The 23,551-nt window shown below is 29.3% G+C and overlaps 1 protein-coding gene and 1 long non-coding RNA gene across 3 annotated transcripts in view; one reads left to right on the forward strand and one right to left on the reverse strand.

Moving 5' to 3' along the window:
- Positions 1–23,551, reverse strand: part of LOC142326797 (uncharacterized) — a 646,039-nt gene that overhangs the window by 437,316 nt on the left and 185,172 nt on the right. The window lies entirely within an intron of this gene.
- LOC142326800 (uncharacterized) overlaps positions 20,350–23,551 on the forward strand; it is a 261,090-nt gene continuing 257,888 nt past the window's right edge. For both annotated transcript variants that reach the window (XR_012756862.1, XR_012756863.1), the window contains exon 1: positions 20,350–20,448. This is a non-coding gene — a long non-coding RNA (uncharacterized LOC142326800). The remainder of the gene's footprint in view (positions 20,449–23,551) is intronic.

The raw sequence follows: 23,551 nt of genomic DNA on the forward strand, positions 1-23,551 counted from the left end.
ATCCTACTGACATTATTTTCCGAACCTAATTAAGGTACACTGATTTTAAAAATGCAATAAAAATATTACTTAATGTAAATTTTTTTTTTCTGTAATTAAAGCAACCGAAGTTATTCAGTAGTGAAGAACATGAGTTTCCTCTGCTCCACTCTTTTATTTGTTACAAACAAATTTTATTGTGTGTATAGCACACAGTAATGAAATAATAAAATTTAATGAATTCTTATTTACTTTCCATTTCATTCTTTAACCGTTCTTGTACATTATTCTGTTGTACCAGGAATCATACAGCATAGTAGTTACGCTTCGGTTTACAATTCAATTTTGCCCTCAATGAATTACGGAATATAACAAAAATGCAATTTAAGAATAGTATATCAGATTATGACTACCTCTAGATGATAGATAAATAAATATTTTAATAAATTCTTAATTGGGTGTTGGGTGAGATATGGATGAATCTCACTTTCCTTTATCATAATTAATTCCATGCATGAAGTCTTACTTGTTTAAATTATATTTCATCTTCTACATAACTGTACTAATATTGAAGCAATCTTCTTAAAAATCATCATACTGAAAAATGCAATAAAGCGATCGAATAATAAATGGTAAATTGAAGATTTTATCTTTAGAACAGGAAAACATTCGAATTTTTTTTCTAATGAAAATGTATTTTTTACTTCCCGCTTAGATAGCGCTATAGCACAGCTATAGCTCTACAAGGAAAAGTATTGTAATCGGTTCAATTTGGGCATACGCGGTTTTCACCGTATCTTAACGTTTTGACAACTAAGGAAGAAAAATAAGCCGGATGGGAATTTTCCGAAAGTTAATATTCGTATGCCTGTGTGAATATTCGGTGTTGGCCTCTAAATCACCTCATATCTCCATAGCTACAGGACTGATTTTGCCAAACTTGGTCAGATTACTTTAATTAAGACTACATTGATGCCATTAAATTTTCATGTTAAAAGGTCAAGGGAATGAGACTGTAGAGCAAGGTCACCCTCAGAATCTCTAGATTTCCCCTAATTGAGTTCATATTTTTCTTAGGCACATTTGTTAACAATTAAAAAATAACTATACTTGCAAAAAATCGTTTTTACAAAATCGCACCCCCACCCCAAAAGAATGCTTTAAACTACTGCTATATTGTGACGTCACAGATGAACGGTAGAATTAAATAAATGAATAATTTTAAAAGTGTAAAAAAGTAACTCGGTCTAGCTGGGTCTCGTACTCGATCGTCCAGTTGACTCGTACCTGGTGCGTTAAACCTCGCGGCTACACCAGTCTACCGAATTTAATGCGAAATTTGTTCTATGTAAGTTGTGAAATTACTTTAGTTTAGTTAGTGCCGACCGTCGCCGCTAGTACCGCCACACTCGCGCGAATTAAATGCAGTATGTGCGCGCGCTTTATCTAGAAAATCATTGAATTAAATAAACGAAAAAATATTATATTTAAATAAATTTATAAATATTTTAAATTAGTAGTGTGTATATAATTCAAGCATTAGATACAACCCACAGTTATAGGACTTTCCGGATTGCTGTTATAGGATAGGCTTTAGCTGTGGGACGGGAAAGTCCTACAACTGTGTTGTCAGCTCTTTCAATCAATTTCTGTGACTTCATTTAACTACATTTTTTTATCTACCGTAAATGATAGTTAATTTTATTGCAATTCACATTCGAATAGTTTGTCAAAATATTAAATCTGTTAAGGTTAAGTAACTAAAGAAAAAAATCATTAGCAACGATTATTTGGTTAAATTTAAAAATTGTTATATTAGCAATATTTTTTTTTTTGAAATTAAAAGAAGCAAAAATATAAAGAATACTCAAAAATATAGAATTGATTCCGAACGCACTTTTTTCCGGTAAGTCGTGTTTAGAAAGCAGGAACCGATAATCTTCCTGTCCTACTTGTAGATACATAAATAAAAAACACAACCACTTTATATATACGCCAAACGCCGTTCTACGTTATGTAAACAAAATTCGTTCGATAAATATCAGACTGTATGGAAAAAATAAATAGCAGCACTTCAAAAATGTTCATAGCCTTCAGGAATTTAAGATCAAACACTCATATAGGTTCACACATTTACACAAGGACGTGACACAAACAAAATCAAAAGTGGAATGGTAAAACGAAAATAACCAAATAAATAAAAGTGTTTTACGTGAAGTAATGGGCCAGAACAAGTTATTTTTATCACTTTTATTTTTTTCATTTTGTAGTATCTATACAATTTCTCTATCTATTACATACATTTTTATTTGATGTTTTTTGTTTTATTTATAAATACACTACGTGTGTTCGTGTGCGTCTGTTATGTTTATATCTGGTTAAGGTTTTTCTAATCTAGATAACCTTTTATCGAACAGAATGAAGTCACGTTTATAGCTTGACAATTTCAATATTTCATTTGTCATTCTATTCATGTTTGTGTACATTTAATTACTATTTATATATAAATAGAATTAAGGTAACAACTTTTTTTTTTATATTTTTTATTGTGTGTGATTTTACGTGAAATATAAACAAATTTATTCAATATAGTTTTCACTTTAGAAGTACAAAATTTACTTTATCAGTACAATTGAATGCTGAAAAAAATCATTAGTATTAATATAATTTCTATTAAATTAAAAGTATATGCTATATTTTAAAAAATAGTAGTATATTTTTTTTTAATTAAAATTAAAATGTTAAACCTTAAATTTTCGTTTTTTTTTTCTTTTCATGAATTTATAAAACTGATGATTACTGCAGTAACAAAATTATAAAATTATATTTAAAATTTGTAAAAGGGAACTAAATATATATTTCTGATGCGGTAGCTAGCTAAATCCCTAATGGATAATGATACTAGAGCAATAAAAACACTTTAAAGTACATAATAATAATTTTACTAAAAAAATAAAAAATAAAAAAAATAAATTTCTATAATATATATTAAGTAGCATAAATACTGAAGATGACCTGAAAAAAAAACCAGTAACTCCTGAAAATTTCAAGTTATCTCAAAAATAAGAAGCTTATTATGTAATAAAGAATGAAATAATTTGCTACATTTTTTCATTGATGCAAATGAACTATTTCGGTAATTCGGAGCAGTTACTTCATCAGTTTCAACTTTTTTTCATATTAATATATCAAGTAAATATGTTTAGAATTAGGAAAATTCGAGATATAAATGTCGGAAAGCAGGTTTGGACAGCGGGTAACCAGTACAAGGGCCAATGTCTTCGCCGCGTTATCAATCCTCTCATTAATTAGCAGTTAAAGAGATCTGATCAGATGGTAATCCGTTTCGTGGAGAATAGTTTTAGTTAAGGTTAGAATTCTGTGGAGAGAGATCGTAGTTAAGAGTAAGGTTAGAGTTTGAAGGAAAGAGATTAGAGGTAAGTACCAAGGTATGGCAATACTAAACACCCATTCGTAAGACACTTAGCCGAATTTACTTCGTGGAAATATAGTCACTAAAGGGAGAGACTATACCACATTTTCCTTATTTATCGTGTACAATGGAGAATCACTTTACGAAGAGCACCGTCAGTCATCTTTATCGTCGGACTCAGAATTCGACGCTAACTATTATTAAGGTTAGTTTTTGCTTTATTTTGCATTTCTTTAAGTTATGTTGATCTTTATTTTTCTGTTGTTAACATAATCATATATCACTATGAAAAAATCTAACGTTGATGGTTGCTCCATATAACTGTATTACCATAACTTCTCCGTATTACCATATTTCTATGGTAATCAGCTCTGATTACAGTACTTTTTGTCTATTAGATGCTTCTATCCGTCTTCAACAATAGGAAAGGCTGAGAGAGCTGGTGTAAAATAATAGATTAACACACCTTTCGTGGAAAACAATTAATTAAACACACATTGTCTTTTTCAAAAAATCGAAATTTTTGTCTGATATGATAATGAATTATATGAAAGAAAATGAATCAGACTATTATTAAAAATGTAAAAATTGTTAGAATTTTGTTGATGTTAGAATTTTGTTAAACCGGGAATGAACTGCATAATTTTCCCAGCTAAGCTGATCAATTTATGGAACCTATTTTTTTAATCTTATCAGTTCAATCATTTTAAGCTTTATTTCTATCTTTATGATGAAATAATTCCTTTTTACTAAAAACAATAACCAGGGATTAAACAAAAAATTTAATTGAAATAAATTAAAATCGAAATTTAAGAATTTTTTTTTATTTGTGAATTTACTGACTAGGGAAGGAGAATTAAGGTATTTTTTGTGACTTCATTTTTTTTTTAAATACGTTTGAGCATTAAAAGTTATTTTGAGAAAAAAAAAATTTTTTTGGGGCCTCCAAAATTAGTGGTGGTCATAAATTAAAAAAAGAGATTTTTTAAACTTTTAAAAATCACCGAAATAAGACCATACTTTTAAATAAAAAAAGTTGTAATTTTTATTAAGGGGTGAAAGTTTTTGGATTTTTTTTTTAAAGAAACATTAAAATTGGCTATCAAAAAATTAAGATTTTTTAATGCATTGGCTAACTTGCGATTTGAAATTAAATTTAAAGTAATTTTTTTTTTTTGTTTTTTAATAAAAAAACGTATATTTTCTGTTACGAAAGACATGGAGTGGGATGAGCAAAAAATGTTTAATAATGGTTTGAAAGCTTATCAATGAAGAAAATATAGATGTGAAAAACTCCTTTCCTTTTCTGAAGAAAGATTATATATATATATATATATATATATATATATATATATATATATATAATTCTGGAAGGGGTTATTAATTAAAATGTTTTGGTAATTTTTGATCTTGATAAAAAAATTTCAATTTTTCTAAAAATCTTTTTTGCTAGTGTGCCCCGGTAAAGATTTGAAATTTTATTTTAGCCAAAACCCTCTTTCTTCAATTCTCACAAAACATTTAATACATTCTTTCCCCCTAAAGGTAGTTGTTACCTGTCTACAAAGTTCGAAGAAAATCAGTCAGCAGGATCCAGAGTTTTAAGATTAAATACAAGGCAACATACATACGCACAAATTTCCGCCCATCAAAAATAGATTACTTGGACTTTGGAGCATTGAAATAATTCTTTTTTGCAATTTATTTGCAATTTATTTGCAATTTAATTAAAGTTATCTTTTTTTGTTAAAGATATTTTTTTCTTTTTCAAGAAAAAAATATGTTTTAAGATTTATTTTTGACAAATTTATTTACTTTAGTTAATCACTAAAATGTTCTTATACGAAATCATAACCAAGAAACTACAAACCAAATGCGTATGAAAGTCAAACTACGGAACAGCTGATCGGGTGAAACACGGAAAGAATAAGAAACGTTTTGTTCCTTTCAGACTTGATTATTATTCAACGTATAATAGTAATAATAAAGAAAAAACATTTTAAACCGTACTAAATTTAGTCCAAGACCTTTTAGTATAAATTGCAGTTACTAGAGTGCAGAATCTGACAGCATGACAGAATGCGTAATATTAAGGCAAACCGCATTGGGATGCAATATTTCAATGCGTAATATTACTGAAAAACGCGTTAAAGGGTTAAGTATATAATTTGTATGTATAAAGATTTTATGAAATAATGTTTATATAGGCTAGGGAACCAACTGTAAAACTGTGTTTGTTACACGAGAAAATGAATATGATTAACCAATTAAATGTAGTTGACAAAACGTTGCTTCCTCATTCTTCAAATCGATGCCTGGTGTTCAATTATGTTCATCTTTTCTTCAGTGACAAACAATGTAAGGTAGATAAGAATAACCTTGGCGAACCTTTTTGTTCAAATAAGAGAAGTATAATAACTCACCCACTTAATCAAACGAATAATAAATATACAAACTCTGGAATGTTTTATAATTCTAAAAATATTGTTTTAACAGTATGCTTATAATTAGATAATACTCTTTATTATCACTAAAAATTTGTAATGTAGATAGTAGATTCTGCAGTTTCCTAGCAGATTATAAATAACGAGAACGTAAAATATTTGTCATTCACCGTCTGGTAATTCAATAGTGCTACACAAATAGTAAAAAAGGGCGTGGTTTGAATACCACTAATGTCGAAAGCGGGGTTGATGAGGATACTCCGCCTCCCAACTAAATTATTGTAAATTTAATAGTTAACAAGGTAAAGTGTTCTATTTGTGAATAACATATACATCTACTTCAAGTCAAAGTATTCTTACTTTTTTAGTTTCTCTTCAATTTTTACAAAATTATTACTTTTACTACTTTTAGACAATTAGAACTTATATTTAAGGAAGTATTGTTATCGCGAAAAATTTCGATTTTTCTGATTTCAACGGAAATATCCATTTAGACCATCTCTGAATCCATTTTTATTAGTTTCGGCGTGATATTTGTACGTATCTCGCATAACTCAAAAACGATAAGCCGTAGGATGTTGAAATTTTGGATTTAGGACTGTTGTAACATGCATCTCCACTTCTGACTGCAATCGACTGAACCAAAAGTGTACAAACAAGCTCAAAATCAAAAAAATATTGGATTTTTTAGTTTTCCTTAACTGTAGTAATAAGCTCTCATTAATAGCTTTTCAACGGTATATCGTAAGTAGTACTTATTTTCATTGGTTCCAGAGTTACAGCCCAATAAAAATTTAATTAATGACTTTTTTTTTTTCTTACAAGGCACATTGGTTTGAATTCGACTTCATTTCTTTTTTTTTTAAGTTTTGTATTTATTTTTAATTAAACTATATTGATTTGTTAATAATTATTAACCTGTGATATTAAAAACGTTTTAAAATAAATAATAATTTAATAACAAACATTTTTTTTTAAATCAGAAGTTATTAGTGAAATAAAATTTGTACTTTTAAAAATGTGTATATGTAATACACATACACATACAATACAACGAACTCATGTGGTGTGCACATCAGATATTTTGTTCATTGCTTTGGTTTTTTAATACTTATTTTCTTTTTCTGTTTATTCGTGCTGTTTTTAAAACGCTCTTTTATTATGTTCTGGGTCATATATAATTAGTCATTAGCAATGATAAACAATAAAACCCACATACTTATATATTTTAGTATCTTACGTTTTTGTTCCTTAAGGATAATAATTTTATAGATGTTGATAACAATAATATTTATTAAAAATCAGTAGTAGTAATATCATAATGCCTCTAAGAACGATGCTACACCAAAATAAAGGAGGCGGTAGGATCATATTCTATTAAAATCGCGATAGTTTACAAGTTCCTCCCATGATGAAACTGACGGAAATTTTATAGATATTTTTTTTTAAAAGTATGGGTTAAAGACTTACATTAATACATAGTAGGATGAGAGCTTAAAAAATAAAAAAATGATTAAAAGTTTTTTGATTGATTTATTTTCCTACCATATTTTATTCATAGTCTTTTTTTTTTACTAATTACTATTAATTATTTTAAAATAAGAATTTTAATTAAATATTACATTTTCTAATTAAATCATTTTTTTATCTTTTAATAAAGAATAATCTTATTAGATTTAATTAATTTATGGAAAGAATATTAATAACGTGAGATAATAGCAACTTTATAACATAAAGTTGGTGTATTAGTTAATTTCAATTTTTTATGGAGTCATATATTTTATTTATGAAGTTATTTCCTAAACGATAATCTTACAAACTAATGTCAAATAAAGTTATGTAATTACATTTTTCAGAAAAATTATAGTAAAGAAAAATGAGGTAGGAAATCATAAAAAGAAAATTGTATGTTTTTTATCCGAATTTAAAAATAATGAGATTCTGTATTCGACCCGTATATTTGTATTACGTGTTTATTAAAAAAACGGTCTTATTTGTAATTTACTTTTTTTTTTAATTTCTTCTGATGGCCTTGTTATCTTTTTCTTTCTGACAAATTAAGTGAAAAAAATGTTAAAATGAAATTACATTTCTTTCGTAATAAATTTTAAAATATTTCCTTTTATTTTGTCTTCATTACGTAGTAGTAATATATTGTTGTAGTGCATTGTATATAAACTGATTTCATTTTTGCATAATCAAACCATTTTTATTGAAAAATTCAAAAAGTTGGATGAAAAAAATACGATAAAGAATAATATATATTTCCACCTTTGTTTACACGTGTTGGTAATCTCCCTTTTGTTCTGCATTTCTTTTCTTATTTTTACCAAATCGGTGATTTTTTACTTTTATATTTCTTCAGATTAGTCACATTTAATACGGACAACGTTTGTAGTATTATCAGTACGTTAAATAGAAATAAAACTTATAATGTGATTTCACCTTTAGATTTCATTCGTAAATTCCTAAATGATTTGTCTCATATTTGAAATACTCATGATATAAAAACGAATTTAGAGTGTGTCTCATTCCGTCATTAGCATATTGCTGAAAATGATAATAAATAAATTTAAAAATGTATTAACACACACACACACACAGTATATACGAGACGCGGTTCAAAAGTAAGAGCCCATCGGTAACAAAGTGCGAGCAATTTAATAAATGAAAAATTTACTAATGGTATAATTACATAATCACTTAATTTTTCTAAATAATCACCATTTCGTCCCAAACACTTTTGATATTGTGAAACAAGCTTCTTCAAACAGGGGTCATTTTGACACCTCTAGGGGAAGACGCCCGCCTTCTGATGTTCCCGGTCGCCACATCATACCTCCGTTCCTAGCCCTGACGTGCTTTACCGAGGTCGTCTTTTAGACTCTCCAAACCTGATAACGCAACAGTCATCGATTTGCTCTCTGTCAGAATGTCACCGATGCAAATCCCTCAGCAGACATTTCCATCAGTATATTAAACAACTTATTATATCGCCTTCGTGTGGTCTCTCCCACCCATGAATACCTAACATAACTTACAACGCTCAACTATTAAATTAATCAATTAGCGGAAGCGCGATCCCCGCACCTTTCTCTAACACCGAGGTTTCACACAAAAGCTCTTCCCACATCTTACATCAATTAGACTATGAATTCAGATCATTAGTTGATTGAATCTGTGAACATAAAAAATACTACTCTCATACCAAGTGTTGATCGCAACAACAACAATACTGTACTACAAAACAATTTACTCAAAATCCTCTTGATTTACTTAAAAAGCAAGAAAGAGGTTTACAAATTTAATAAACCTCTAATGGAAACATACACTATCTTTCTCTGCTCTGGTTCGCTTTTCGGAGCGAGGTCAATCTCCTACACTCTCCCACACCGCAGCTGTATCACAGAGTTCTCCACACACACACACAATCTCATTCTAACAGTGAATATCTCAGCTAACAGGGCTCGATGCGAAATGCTTATCTCGGCGAAGTAAGCATCCAGGCGGGCCCCTAGCTGCCCGGGTTACAATTCTATCTATACATCTGTGATAGCATCAGACCCCTCAACCATCCTCTGCAGAGCTATGAATCGAAGGAAGCCAGCACATTCCCTTTCGGTTTTCCAATTCACTAGTAGATCAAAATCAGAATTGATCCACGAAAAATCTCTAACTAATTTGGTACATTCAGCTTCGTTCCTGAATAAAATATATAAGATATGGCACACATCATCAATGGCCCTACATTCCGGACACTAGCCCGAATTAATCAAACCAAATCGGGCCAACCTATCTCAAAAAGCACATTGTCCAGGAAGAAACCTATGGCGATTGGTGGAAATCTACCTAACCCCCTGCATAATTCTAATATCAGGAAAATACCGTGCGTGTAATGGCCTTCGGATGATTCAGTCCACCTGACCTGCCGTAAATGGAAATCTTTGTCGTTTCTTTCTTTTATGCGTCCAGGGGTAACTTGTCTACCTTCTTGGAATCATAATGTAATTAGCGCTCAGTCGCAAGGATATCAACGGGATTAATACCAGAAATAACAAACGTTCCTAGAGGCATCAGTCACAGATAAAAATAGGAAAAGCTTCAAAATATTCCTATAACATCAGTACCTCATTCAATAAGCTGTCTCAAAGAACGATGTCTCGAAATAACTACATTACACATTAAGCTTATTCTGTGTACAATCACGCAGCTGAAATAGGGCAGAGAGCCACCACAAACTATTAAAATCCTAAAAAATAACCAAGGCATACTCCCTAGAATAAACAAAGTTCATAGACTTAATTTAATTTACATTTTCGGTGCCCCTGTCTGGCCAAAATCCGTACTGATCATCAATCAAAAACGTTCTAGAAATCAATCTATCAATAAAACGAAGATAAAAAACTTACTCAAAACCTTTCCAGTATCTGGCAGAAGCGTTAAAGCCCTATAAAATTAGATGGGGGTCCTTGTTACCACATTTAAACAACAATTTAAGTACACCTTTTTCCATCAAACAAGGAAAGAGCACCCTATTAAAAATTTTAGTCAACGTACCAACACAAATTCCGAAAGAGTGGACAAGGAGCTCCACTGTGATTCCACTGAAACTAGAGGCTTTATTCCTCCTACCAGTACTGCAAATTACCTAACCAATCACTGCCTCTGTAATTTCCACAGATAAAACAGCAGAGCAAAAAGCAGCAACTTCCTCTCTTGAACTCGCAGATGATACGAGGTTTCATTAGTCACAACATTATCCGGCAATTAACCAGTTAATAATTATCAATTTATAACTATAACCAACGCATACCAATGTATATATCTGTGATTGGCAAACCCCCAAGAAAGCTTCTTTACCTTTATATTTGATAATGTTATAATTTTACTTGAACATAATTTCATGAATTTTTTATTTAAAATTTAATTAAAATTAATAAATATTAATAATAATTAATTTAATATTATTAATTTTATATAATAATTAATTAAATTAACGTTTTTGATACTTTAATTAGACTTTTTACTCATCCCCATTTTCTATGGATTGAATTTTAAAGATTTAAAATTTTAACTTAAAATCTTAACTATATATAAAGCTTACAGTAAGTTAGATTTACAATAAAATAGAATTTTTAAAGCATTTACTAATAAAAACAATTTTTTAATTAGTTGTAAAAAAATAAATCATTCCAGACATTCAATTTTTAATGAATTTTATTTATTTATTAATATAAATTAAAAACGAAACTTAATGAAATCATAATTTTAAAAAAAATAGGCTATATAATTTTAATTTATTTATTTTCAATAAAATATTTTGTATACTAACGTTTTATAAAAAACAGAAGATATTAAAAATTTAATTATATACATTAACTGATAGCTTGAATATGAACTTTATATTTTGAAATTTCATTTATATCCTAAGAGTGGAACTAAATATATTAAAATTAGAATTAAAGAGAGTATTATAGAAAATAATTTTATATAAAACAAATGAACCTACTGCAGCCATTTTTGGATTTGAGATACATCAAAGAATAATTATACGGTTTTCTTCCTCACTTTCAAGAAAAAATTAATTTATTTACTCATTATCGTAAGTCATTAATTAATTTTTATTACTCAAACTTTCAAATTTGATTTATTTTACGTAAATATTAGTGTAGTAGTAATAATCTCACAAATGTAAAATATATTTATTTATAAACTCAGGTATACACTGACAATCAGTAATAATTAAATAATAGTTTTGATTAAAATTAGAAATTATTTTTGTTACGTATGAAAAATATTAAAAAGATCTTTTCGAGATTTGAAATAGAACGTTCCGGTTAAAAGCATAGACGCTGCCTCTCTCAGTATTACGTAATATTTTATTAATACGATATGCATATAACAAGCAAGTGGTCTTTCATAAGAGAGCATATCTCTATATTTTAAATAATTCCAGCTCACTTTTATATTCGACTCAATTTAAAAAATTAAACAGCTTCAATTATTAATAACCGACGTGCTCTAGAAACAAGAAATCCTGTTTTACATTAACTTCATAGTTTTGTTGTGTCTTTTTGTGGATGATCAATTGCTCAGAGTACTTTAGAAAGGAGGAAACCAAGCAGTCCGCTTTAGCATGATTTACACTTGAAGTAGAGAAGGCAAGGGTTTGTAAAGGATTCACGTACTGAGGTTGCCCTGGAGTGGGAGACCGAAGTGGCTGCCCAGACTCGGGTCCAAAAATTATCAAAATGAGCCATCTGCGTATACTGTTCAAACTTGTTCCTTTAAATAATATTTTTATTCATCACTTGTTTTCAGTCTTTTCAGGAAGGTTTTGTTTCAAAATCTATTGACAAAATTAAATTATTTTAAGTCTAATTAATATACAGTAACTGTGTAAAATATATATAATATCAGGAATATTAATTCGAGCACATTAAAATGAATATACGCCCTTTTCAATGTTCTGTTTAATTATTTAATTTTTGATTACGTGTAATTCAAATTACTATGTACTTATTTATACAATTACATATAAAAATATAGTGCAAAACCAAAAAGTGATACTTATTTTTTTAAAGCTGTATTTTTAAAGAATTTTTTCGTTTATAAAACTTTTAATTTAAATGCCTTAATTTGCCATATTAAGGGGGCGCTATGCCCATTGAGAATAATCACTGTTTAATTAGAATGGGGTTGTCAGTATTTTTCATAATATTATCTTTTATACGTCTATATAAATTTTTATGTTCTGTGATCAGTATTTCAATTTTTAAATTTTTAAATATTTTGCACACACACACACACACACACACACACACACACACACACACATGTATATATATATATATATATATATGTGTGTATATATGTATAAAATCTTTCTTTTTTCTTTTAAGTGGAAAAAGTAAAATTGCAATAAAACAAAAGGTACGAGTAATATCAACCAATTTTTTATTTTATTTTGAAGCTTCTAACATTACATTTCGAAAAATAATATCATTCATATGGCCTACACGGCTTTGCTTGACTTAGCTAAGTCTATCAACAAACTTTTTCGTAACTTTTGACAGAATCCACCAATAATACGTCAAAGATTTGCTTTAAAGTCATCAATCATGGTTTCTTGCTATAGACTTGCATCTTAACATAATCCAAAAGAAAAATGTGTTTCTTCTTTCTTTTTCCTGTTTAGCCTCCGGTAACTACCGTTTAGATAATTCTTCAGAGGATGAATGAGGATGATATGTATGAGTGTAAATGAAGGGTAGTCTTGTACATTCTCAGTTCGACAAAGAAAAATGTCTGGGGGAGTCAAACCACACAATCTTGGTGGCCAATTGACATTAGTATTTCGTATCACCAACGTTTTGATGAAATAAGTGAATTATTTCAGCAGCTGTGCGACATGTGGCACCATCCTATTGAAACTACATCTCATTCAAATTAAAATGTTCCAAATTTCCAAACAAAATATCAAGAATCACAGATCTATAGCATTTAATATTTACTGTTACAGAATCTCCTTGCTCATTTTCGAAAAAAAAATGGGCCAGTAATTTACCAGCCCATAATTTATACACTGATGTTTTCAGATGCAATGGTCGCTGTTGAATCATTTATGGATTGAAATCATTCCAAATACGACAGCAATTTTGCTTGTTTACAAAACCGTCAAGCCAAAATTGAGCTACAACTGGAAAGACGATTTTTTTTTTCTTAATAAAAATTTAGTCCAACAGTTAACGGTCTACGCAAAGAATGGTCCCGTGGCTTTAATTCTTGAGTTATCGAATCTTATATGGGTGTAGACCAAGATCTTGACGCAAAATTTACCATATTGAAGAAAGGCTCAGTTTTTTTAACGACGTGAAACCCATAAATTTCGATTTTCATGAATACTTGCACTTACAGCAGCAATATTTTCGTAACTCCTTGCGTTTCTTTCCTGAATCGGTGGTTATTCAACATTAAATAGAGAAAATTCTCTTCGAATTTTTTAACCAAACGATGAATTGTATGGTCGAGTATGCATATCATTAACATCGCGAAGTGCAAAATACTTAGCTGTGACTGAATCTATATTTCAATATTAAATTGTTATTGTTTATAAACGGTGTTGAGGCGTCTAGCGTTCCATTATGATCTGTCATAAACTACTAAAAACAAATCACGTTTAAAAAATTAAAAAAAAAAATAACTTCGCACCACTCAATTTTTGTCCATTCAATTTGAAAGACTCTTTATATATAGGTGATTCAAGAATAATGTAAAAGATTTTCAGGACGTGCTTTGCTGATAAAAAAAAAATTGATTTCACATAAGCATCGGTTTGGATATGCTCCAGCGTGTCGACTGGCTAGAGAATTCGACACTTCAGTAGAATTAACCCAAACTATAATTCTTGAGACCCAAAATAAGGGATTGATCTAGTAGCTTTCTGACCTGAAAAATTGAAAAAAAAAATAGGTCCCAGAACCTTACTTTTAGTAGATATCGGAAAAGCTGGGGTAAAAGACAATAGACAAAACATAAAATCTATTATCCCATTCGATTTTATGTTTATTTGGCGTTAAGTAACTTTGTTAAATGAGTAATAAACACATAAAAATTTAAAAAAAGCTAGTAGAGAATCTGATTCTGAGTAAAATGGTGTGAGTTACGTTTACAAAAATTAAATACAAACGTATCAGCCATTGGATTGGTCTAGTGGTGATCGCGTCTTCGCAAATAAGCTGATTTTAAATTCAAGAGTTTCAACGTTCAAACCATAGTAAAGACAGTTAATTTTATACGGATTTGAATACTATATCGTAGATACCGGTTCTTTCGTGGTTGGAGTTCAATTAACCACACATTTCAGAAATAGTCGACCTGAGACTGTAAAAGAATACACTTCATTTACACTCCCACATATCATCCTAATTCATCTTCGAAGTAATTATACCTGACGGTGATTCCTGGAGACTAAACAGGAAAAAAATATAAATTTATGAATTGAAGTTTATTAAAAACAAAAATATCAAAACGTAGTAGATTTTAACCAGGTATCAAACGAAACAAAATTTTCAATATATATTTTTTTATATCCTAGTTTTTCATGATATGTAGTAAATTAATATAAACAGTTAATATTTTATTATTACTATTCGAACCGTACAATTTAAAGAAAAATAATAACATTAAAAATTGAAATTAAGTAAACAATAGTATTTTTTTATACAGAAAATTACGTTCAGATATTTAAAGAAATTGCAAGAATTCTTTATTTCACGCAAAGAATGTTTATGCCAAGGCATAAATATATAAAACATTTATAAAAATAAAATGTATTTTTATTGAAAAATATTTGTTAGGGTTAATCTTCCCTTACCATAAATAATTAATATTAGCTTTTACAATCAACTTAAATCATACTATACTATCTCATCCTTGTAATAAATTTTGTTTATTTTTATTTTTAATAGAATTAGTGAAATTGGCTATTTAAAAATTAAAAAGTGATACAACGTTTAACTCGTCATCTGCAACTGCCGGCCAATTAAATTAATGATTAGTATGCTGGTCTGTAGATTAACTTGTCTCGGTTTCAGTCCCTGGCCTGCATCTGACATTTTTTCCACATCATTTCATAATTTTATTAAATATAACAATATATTACACGTAGAATAGATGTGTAGCATATCCAAAGACATGAAAATTAAAATGAAACCGATGCCTTAAGTTTAAAAATAAAAATTGTATAAACTTAAAATATTAAATAGATATATATATATATATATTGTTTCTTGAATTATAAAAATTTTCATTACTATTCTTTAATAATTCTCAGCGTAACATAAGTTTTTATATCTGTGATGTTTTATGGAATTTACCTTACCTTTAACATTTATTTTATATGCTAGTACAGAAAAAGTGAGTGAGAGAGAGAGAGGGACAGAGAAAGAAAGAGTGAGAGACAGAATAGAATATTCTAAGATAGCGCATTCTGTGTTCATGGAGTAACTCCATAAAGAAACACAATGATTTCTTAATTTACGACAGTTTCTTCCCCCATCTATTGTAGTTTTTTACATGGTATGGCAACTTACCAGCATTAATTTAAATTTATATTTTAGAATTTGTAAGATTTGACTTTCTTCATGTTAATTATAATGAATATAATTAATTTGTTAAAATTATAATAATATGTATGAATTTCATGATACGTAAAATATTTGTAATTTATATTGAAAAAGATAAGAATAAAGGCTAAATTTATCCTTATTATTCCTACTTTAGTTGTTATATAAGGTTTGACTACCAAGGTGAAGCGTAATTATCCTAAATTTCTTGTGAATTTTAGCCTCTGCTCTCGGATAAACTGCTGAAGGACGGCCACAACCGCATTGGGTGGGTGTCTTACCGGGTTTCAAGAAGATCAGCTGAGGAGAATTGCTATAGATCTTGGGGGATTGGAAACCGGGCTAGGTTCTTCAGCGGTCCCGATAGGCGAGGACATTGTTTCAACAGTGGGATTGCGAGGCATCTACGTAAGGATTGCCCAACGGAGACCAAATGTACCCTTTGTAATTCTCGGGGGACGCGGCTGCAGGACGAAGACCAAATAATGAGGCGCTTTTCCTGTGTTTTGGGAAAGACCTGGGTTGGGACAGTCCTGTCCAGGAGGGATGGGCCGCATAGGTGTCCCGCTGCCGGTGATTGAACAGGGACCCCCTTAGTGTTCCGATCGGACTTCGATGAGGGTCCCGGTGGGGATCCCTTTGGGGTTCCTCATTTGAGGCGTGGCATCAAGACTGGAATCCCGGTGTGGGTATCTCTACGAGGTCCCCTCATTAGAGGCATGGCAACTAATTAAATACCAGTCCCGTCTGTCTGGGAGGAACGTCAGTTCTCAACTAGGCAGTTTGAGGCGATGGCACCCCCTGGAGCTGTGTTAATGCATGTTTTCGGGTCTGGCTCCAGGGAGGGATAAAAACTGATGAACTAAAAAAAAAAAATTCTAGTAAATAGTGGCGAAATATTCCCCTCCAAAAAAAATAAAATTTGAATCTTATTTTATAAATACTATATTATTATTTAAATATTACCATTTATACCTTGTAAATTACCTTATTAAATCTCTAGATGGTTAAGGAAAGGTTTATTTCTTTTTGGTTTATGTTATACGAATGAATAAGATTCATTCGAAAAGAATGTTTTATCTTCCCTCACTAGGATTATCTCTGCAATCACTGATAATAAAAATCAGTTGCTGACTAATATAAAGTAATAAACGAGTGCATACATTGTAACCGAAGTGTCAAAGGGAGATGTAACTCATATTTTTATCGATTGTTTCTAATTTATTCACATTATCATAAGTAAGACTTTTTTGCATTTCATTAAAAAAACTAAAATCCTAAGGACTTAATAGCAGAATAGAAAAGGTAATTATTTTTAAATATTTATAATACTATTAAAATTTAATGTAAACAAGTGCTGTTTTATTATTATTAAACATTATACCTTAATAATTGTTCAAACGAGGCGAAGTTAACTTAACTCGACCTTCTGACATTTAATTTGTTTGTAAAAACAAACAGGGTTTGTTTACAAAGTAAAGGTTAAACGCGTTTAATTTTTTTCTGAATATTCGAAAATGTGTTGATGAAATTTTAAATCAATTACACTATTTACAGTTTAAACAATTTTATTTGACTATCCTAACACTTCAAATTTAATTCCATTATTTCCCGCTAAACTCGTTCAATATTTCACCTTTCCTAGATCTAAATTAAGTATAAAAGAGACAAACTATTCCTTTGTTTTATTGTGTTAGAAATCTTATTACTCGCTTTAAATCAGTACTTAGCGGTTTGACGTATACTGTTTCGTTATTAATACCTTTTTCTTCGGTACCCTGATCTTTTTCACTAACTCACATCTTTTCATATTTTAGCTTAATACTGTAACTTCTTTTTAAAAATCAATAAGTTGTATAGTTAAATTTTCCTCTTTCAAAAATAGTATATTTTTCAAAACTGCTTTAAGTTATTGACTGTTTTTTAAAAGATATAAAAAATGAGATTATTGATGTAATTTTAAATTTTTACCATAACATCCAAAAAAGATTCTTTTAAATTAAATACATTCACTAATATGGTCTTTTAAGCATAGTATTCTATAGAAGTTCCAGCTAACCCAAAATATTTTTGTTTTATTTGATTAAATTATAGTAGCAAAGTTTTTTAGTTTAAATTATCTCAAAATTATAAACTTCTCCTCTGTACTTTACTACAGTCATTGACCGTGCCAAAAAAAAAAGGAATATTTTTTACTAATAGAAATCTAAATGCGAGTTATTTAGTTATTACAAAAATAAATTACTACAAAAAATAAAATTTTAGGACGTAGAGATCGTATTAAACATCTGAGTACGGTTGAATGAATGAATTTCTTTCAGTTTAATTTAAAATAAATTGATAAACAGATAAATATACTCGTACATCCCTATAACTATAAAGTTAATTTTTTTACGGAAATTTAATGAGTGCGACTAGAAAACAACATGCAACGTTAATACAGTGTATATTTAATAGCTATTATTAGGTATTAAAGTTCACCTTGAACTTGGACCTTCATGATTACGTCGTAATAAATTTGCTGAATAATAAATGAGATATAATTAAGGACAGAAAATAATCTTTTTAATGATCCTCCTACAATTCATTGCACTTTTGCACATTAAAAAAACGAAAAATAATTTGAAAATGAACTATTTACTTCGCGTATATCATTTTACTTAATAAAAGAATTATACCTTTTTTGTTTACCAACCTCATTTCCTTTTCAGAGTGGTTTACTAATACTTAAGTAATTAGATCACTACGTAATGAATGAACATACTTACAACGAATATATTTTTCAGTTATCATTACATTATTTATTCGATTATTATTCTGCTAAGTTTACAAATCGAATTATATATATCCGTAAAATTTCTAAATAATTAAGATTTTTGATAGGTATATTGTAATAAAATCTGAACACGTGTGGAACATAATTATATATTACTATCTGAGTAACAAGTATTAGTCAGAATAACTCATTTAATATCACATTATTTAATGATAGACATTGATGGAAATACATTACTTGGGATGTGAAAATTTCTTGCCTTTAGCCGAATAAAAAGTGATGTTCTGAAAATGTTAAGTCAATTCAGCTGGTCTGAACAGAAACTGCTCCTTTTAAAACTGTAATTTAAGAATAAACATGTTATCGAAACTTATGCCGAGATAAACATTTTTGCTCATTTTGGTGTCCTGAATCAGTACATGAAGTTCATGGAATGAATACGACCTGGAACACTCATATAAGATTGAAAAAGAGAAAGAATGGTTCTAAATAATCTGTAGAAAATTGTTGAAAGTGAACTTTTTTTATAATGTTATTTGTAGGTAGAGTTAAATGTAATGAATTTATAAAAAAAATACACTTACTATTAAATGAAATGGTTTTATTTCCTTACGGAAAATTGATTTTTGTAAACAAAAGGTAAAATTGACTTAGGTTTAAAATCCATTAATTGTCATTTTTCAAATTATGGATGTGGATGAAAACTATTTTGCGAGGTTTAGTTTATTTTGTGAATTAATATGATATTTTTTTTAAGTAATCAAGATAAATTTAACAGAATCGTAGTTTTTTCTTTTTAACCTCCAAGACCACCGTTGGGTATTGCTTCAGAGAATGAGATGGATGATTTGTAACGTGTAAAGAAAATGTCATGCCTGACCGGGGGATTCGAACCTCGGACCTCCGGATGAAAGGCCGAGACGCTACCAATCGCGCCGTGGAGGCTGGCTGAATCTTAGTTTTTTTTTTATTAACCTTTGTGACCACCGTTAGGTATTTATTTCAGAGGATGAGATAATTTCACGCCTGACCGGGATTCAAACCCAGGACCTCCGTATGAAAGGGCGAGACGCTACCACTGGAGGTCCCAAGTTCGAATCCCGATCAGGCATGGCATTTTTACTCACGCTACAAATCATTCATCTCTTCCTCTGAAGCAATATCTAGCGGTGGTCCCGGAAGTTAAAACTTCTTTTTTTTTTTTTTTTTTTTTTTTTTTAAGCTGATATATCATTTCCTAAAATATTTTTATATAAACCAGTATCTGTTTTTTGTTTTTGAAGCGAAAACTTCTTAAGGCGCGCCGCGCGTTTTTGGATGGGCATTGAAAAAGTCTGATCTATTAGGCTCCAAGATGAAACGCTCATTCGGGTAGAATCGGGGAACCGAATTTAGCCGAGCAAGTGTTAGTGAATAAGCATGACACCGTCGTAAGGAGTTGTTGTGGTATGCTCATTCGGATTAATTCGGGGAAGCCGAATCTGTCCGAATGAGAGGGAAAGAGTCAGTTTGTACGTGGCTTCAGTTCTTAGCTCTGTTTTGTTTTACGTTAAATACACTTGTCACTGTTGTTCGCATATGTGTGTAGTTGTTTGTGTAACTAGTACAGCTGTCTTTCAGTGTATACGTTTAATGCATCATCGTTGTAATGCTAAAATATTATTGAAGAGTAATTCAGTCATTGTGTATGTAAGTAAATTTATATATTTCTTTATATACATATGGAGTGCGACAGTGTAATATTTTATACTCTTCTTTATGTGCGTAGCTAATTTTGTTCACTTCGTACATTACATGTATGTATATATATATATTTATTATTATTATTATTCGTGTAACTAATATACATATCTTTGTGTACGTTTATTGCATCATCGTTCTAGTACTGAAAATATTATTGAAGAGTAATTCAATCATTGCGTGCGTTCAACAGAAAATTTTTAATATCATATAATAGCAGAAACAATAGCAAAATTGCTCTATAGTGTAACATATTTGCTATAATTTAGGCTATTATACTGTACCTTAAAAGTGTTTGCTGAACGCACGCATTGTTATGTAAGTCAACTCATTTATTTCTCAAATATATGTAATTTTATCATAATATTAAGATCATTAATATAATATATATATATATATATATATATATGTGTGTGTGTGTGTTACTTCAAAGCGATTACGATCGCCATAGAAATTTTCTTTTCGGTCGTGTGGTCTTCAGCGCATACATTTTTTTTATGTTTTCTTGTTTTTCAAACAAAAAAAGGCAGAAATTTTTATTTTCAAACTGCATATTTTCTTCCGCATAAGAATACTTCTAAATTTAATTATTTAAACTACATTAGTTCTAGTCTAATTTCAGGTCGGCTAGTCCTAAAATAGTTTCGTTAATTAAACCCCTAGCACGAAGTATATTTACAATTAAGTTTAATTAATTTAATAAAATTTTACAAGTAGGATTTTAACCTGTTCTTATTGGTACCGCATAAATAAAGTCTGATCGAGAAAAATACTGACAATTCATGCAATCATTGTTTTATTTACTTTTTGTTATAAATTAAATAAAGTGTAATAAAATATTTCCATTATAAATTATGGTACCTACAAGATATATCTCCAGAGTACCGAAGTTGAGGTCTCTTAATTTTCAACATTATTTTTTTAGCACTGCTATTTGTGTTTACTTAGGGTGAAATTTATGAGTAGATACAAGTAAGGTTAAATTCATATTTCATTTTTCTGACAGTGGTTCTAGGTCAGAAACCATAGCAGAAAGGTAAGCAATAAATTTTAAATGGGGTGTTAATCATTTTACTTTTATTCACTCAGATTAATATGTACCTCACAGTTTTTTTTACATTTTTACTTTTTACATCACAATTTAACAAATTCTCACTTGTCCCGTTATTTTATTGACCATCCCTTTCTGTTCATTGATTTGCCTAATTCAATTTTTTTTTATTTTGCGTAAATTTTATATTATTACTCGTCTTCGTGTCAATTTATTATCTTTACTTCATTAATTTTTTTTTACAAAATAATAATTTTTTACATGCATGACATAAAAAGCACGAAATACAAGAGGCATTATCCAGAGCCGTTTTCTCTTTATTAAATACAATATTATCTCTTTATAAAATGTAATATTATAACAAATATTCAATAATATTTCCTTACTTTTTGTGTAAAATTTTATCACAGACTAAATTTGTTATAATAGTAAAAATAATTATTCTCATTTTTACGTTATAGCCCACCGGGCTGGTCTAGTGCTTAACTCTTTGTTGCAAACCAGTTGTTTGACAGATGATTTTTGAAGTCGAAGACTTGAAGTTCTAATCCTAGTAAAGGTTAATTGCTTTTATACGGATTTGAATGCTAGTTATTAAATTATTACCGGTGTATTTTTGTGGCTGGGGTTCAATTAACCACACGTCTCGGGAATTTTAGTTTTAGTCTGTGTAAAACTACACAGATTATTATTTTAATTATTAGTTATTATTAGTTAAACAAATAGTTACCTACACATTACGAAAATAATTTTTACCTTATTACGATTGATTTAAGACACAAACGTTTTTCTTAGGTAGTTTGACAACCATAATTCAATTTATCATATATTAATTAACTTCATTTCTCACAAAAATTCTTGAAAATTGGATAAATATTTTGAAATTGTTTTTTTAATCGTTTTCACAACTCATTGTCGTGTCCTTTACGTATCCGAATAATAAATAACAGTAATTATCAGTATTCATTTATCAGCGGTTGGAACCGCTGACAGAATGGAATGCGTAATTAAATGCCATATTACAGCGATTTTTTCTCAAACTCTTATTGTTTTGCTGAATTTTGTTGTAGCTAATTACTACATAAAAGTTTGGTAAGTAAATTTGGTACTTACGTATTAACGCCACCGCAGCTACAGCTTTATTTAAAATTGGGTATTTATTTTATTGAGTCTCTTTATTAATTTTAATAAATGGTTATTTTATAAAATTTAACCAAACTTAACCTACGCTCGCTTCGCTCGCTAACCTTGACTAATTAACACCGTATTTTTTTGAGTATTTATTAAATAACAATAATTACTGAATTTATTAAATAAATACTCAAAACATTATGGTGTTAATTAGTCAAGGTTAGCGAGCGTAGGTTAAATTTTGTTAAATTTTATAAAATAACCATTTATTAAAATTAATAAAGAGACTGTTTTGAATCTATGTTAAACACTGAATCGGCCCATTTTCCACCGAAATCCGATTGACTACTTTGTTTTTAAATAAAGCTGTAGCTGTGGTGCCGTTAATACGTAAGTACCGTAAATTTTACTCGACTGGATGCAGGTAAAAGTTCTGTCAAGATTGACCGCAGCCTCACGTATAATATACGCATTTAATTCTTTGTTACATGAATAACCGAAAATTTATTTTCTAACTGTAATATTTTATTACTTTTTATATCGTAAAAATTATTTAACTTAATTTTATACGTAATAGAATATAACGATACCAAATCTGCACTCCGTTTTAACTATCATGATTACGACCGACGATTTGCTGGAATATGTTTACAATTGGTTTTAGGTTCAAGACTTAGATGAAACTATAGGCTTCATTTCGTAATCATGAATTCATTAATTCCATTTCCTTTAATATTATTGAAATAATTTCAAAATATGTATTTTAATTTATATCATTATGTGGATTATATTGGATATTTTATATCCAAATATTCAAGTAATTTTATCGAAAATATTTTTTTATCGGAATAAAGATAACTTTGGTGCAGG

This window comes from Lycorma delicatula, chromosome 6 (assembly GCF_047948215.1).
Source record: "Lycorma delicatula isolate Av1 chromosome 6, ASM4794821v1, whole genome shotgun sequence".
NCBI classification, from domain to species: Eukaryota; Metazoa; Arthropoda; class Insecta; order Hemiptera; family Fulgoridae; genus Lycorma; species Lycorma delicatula.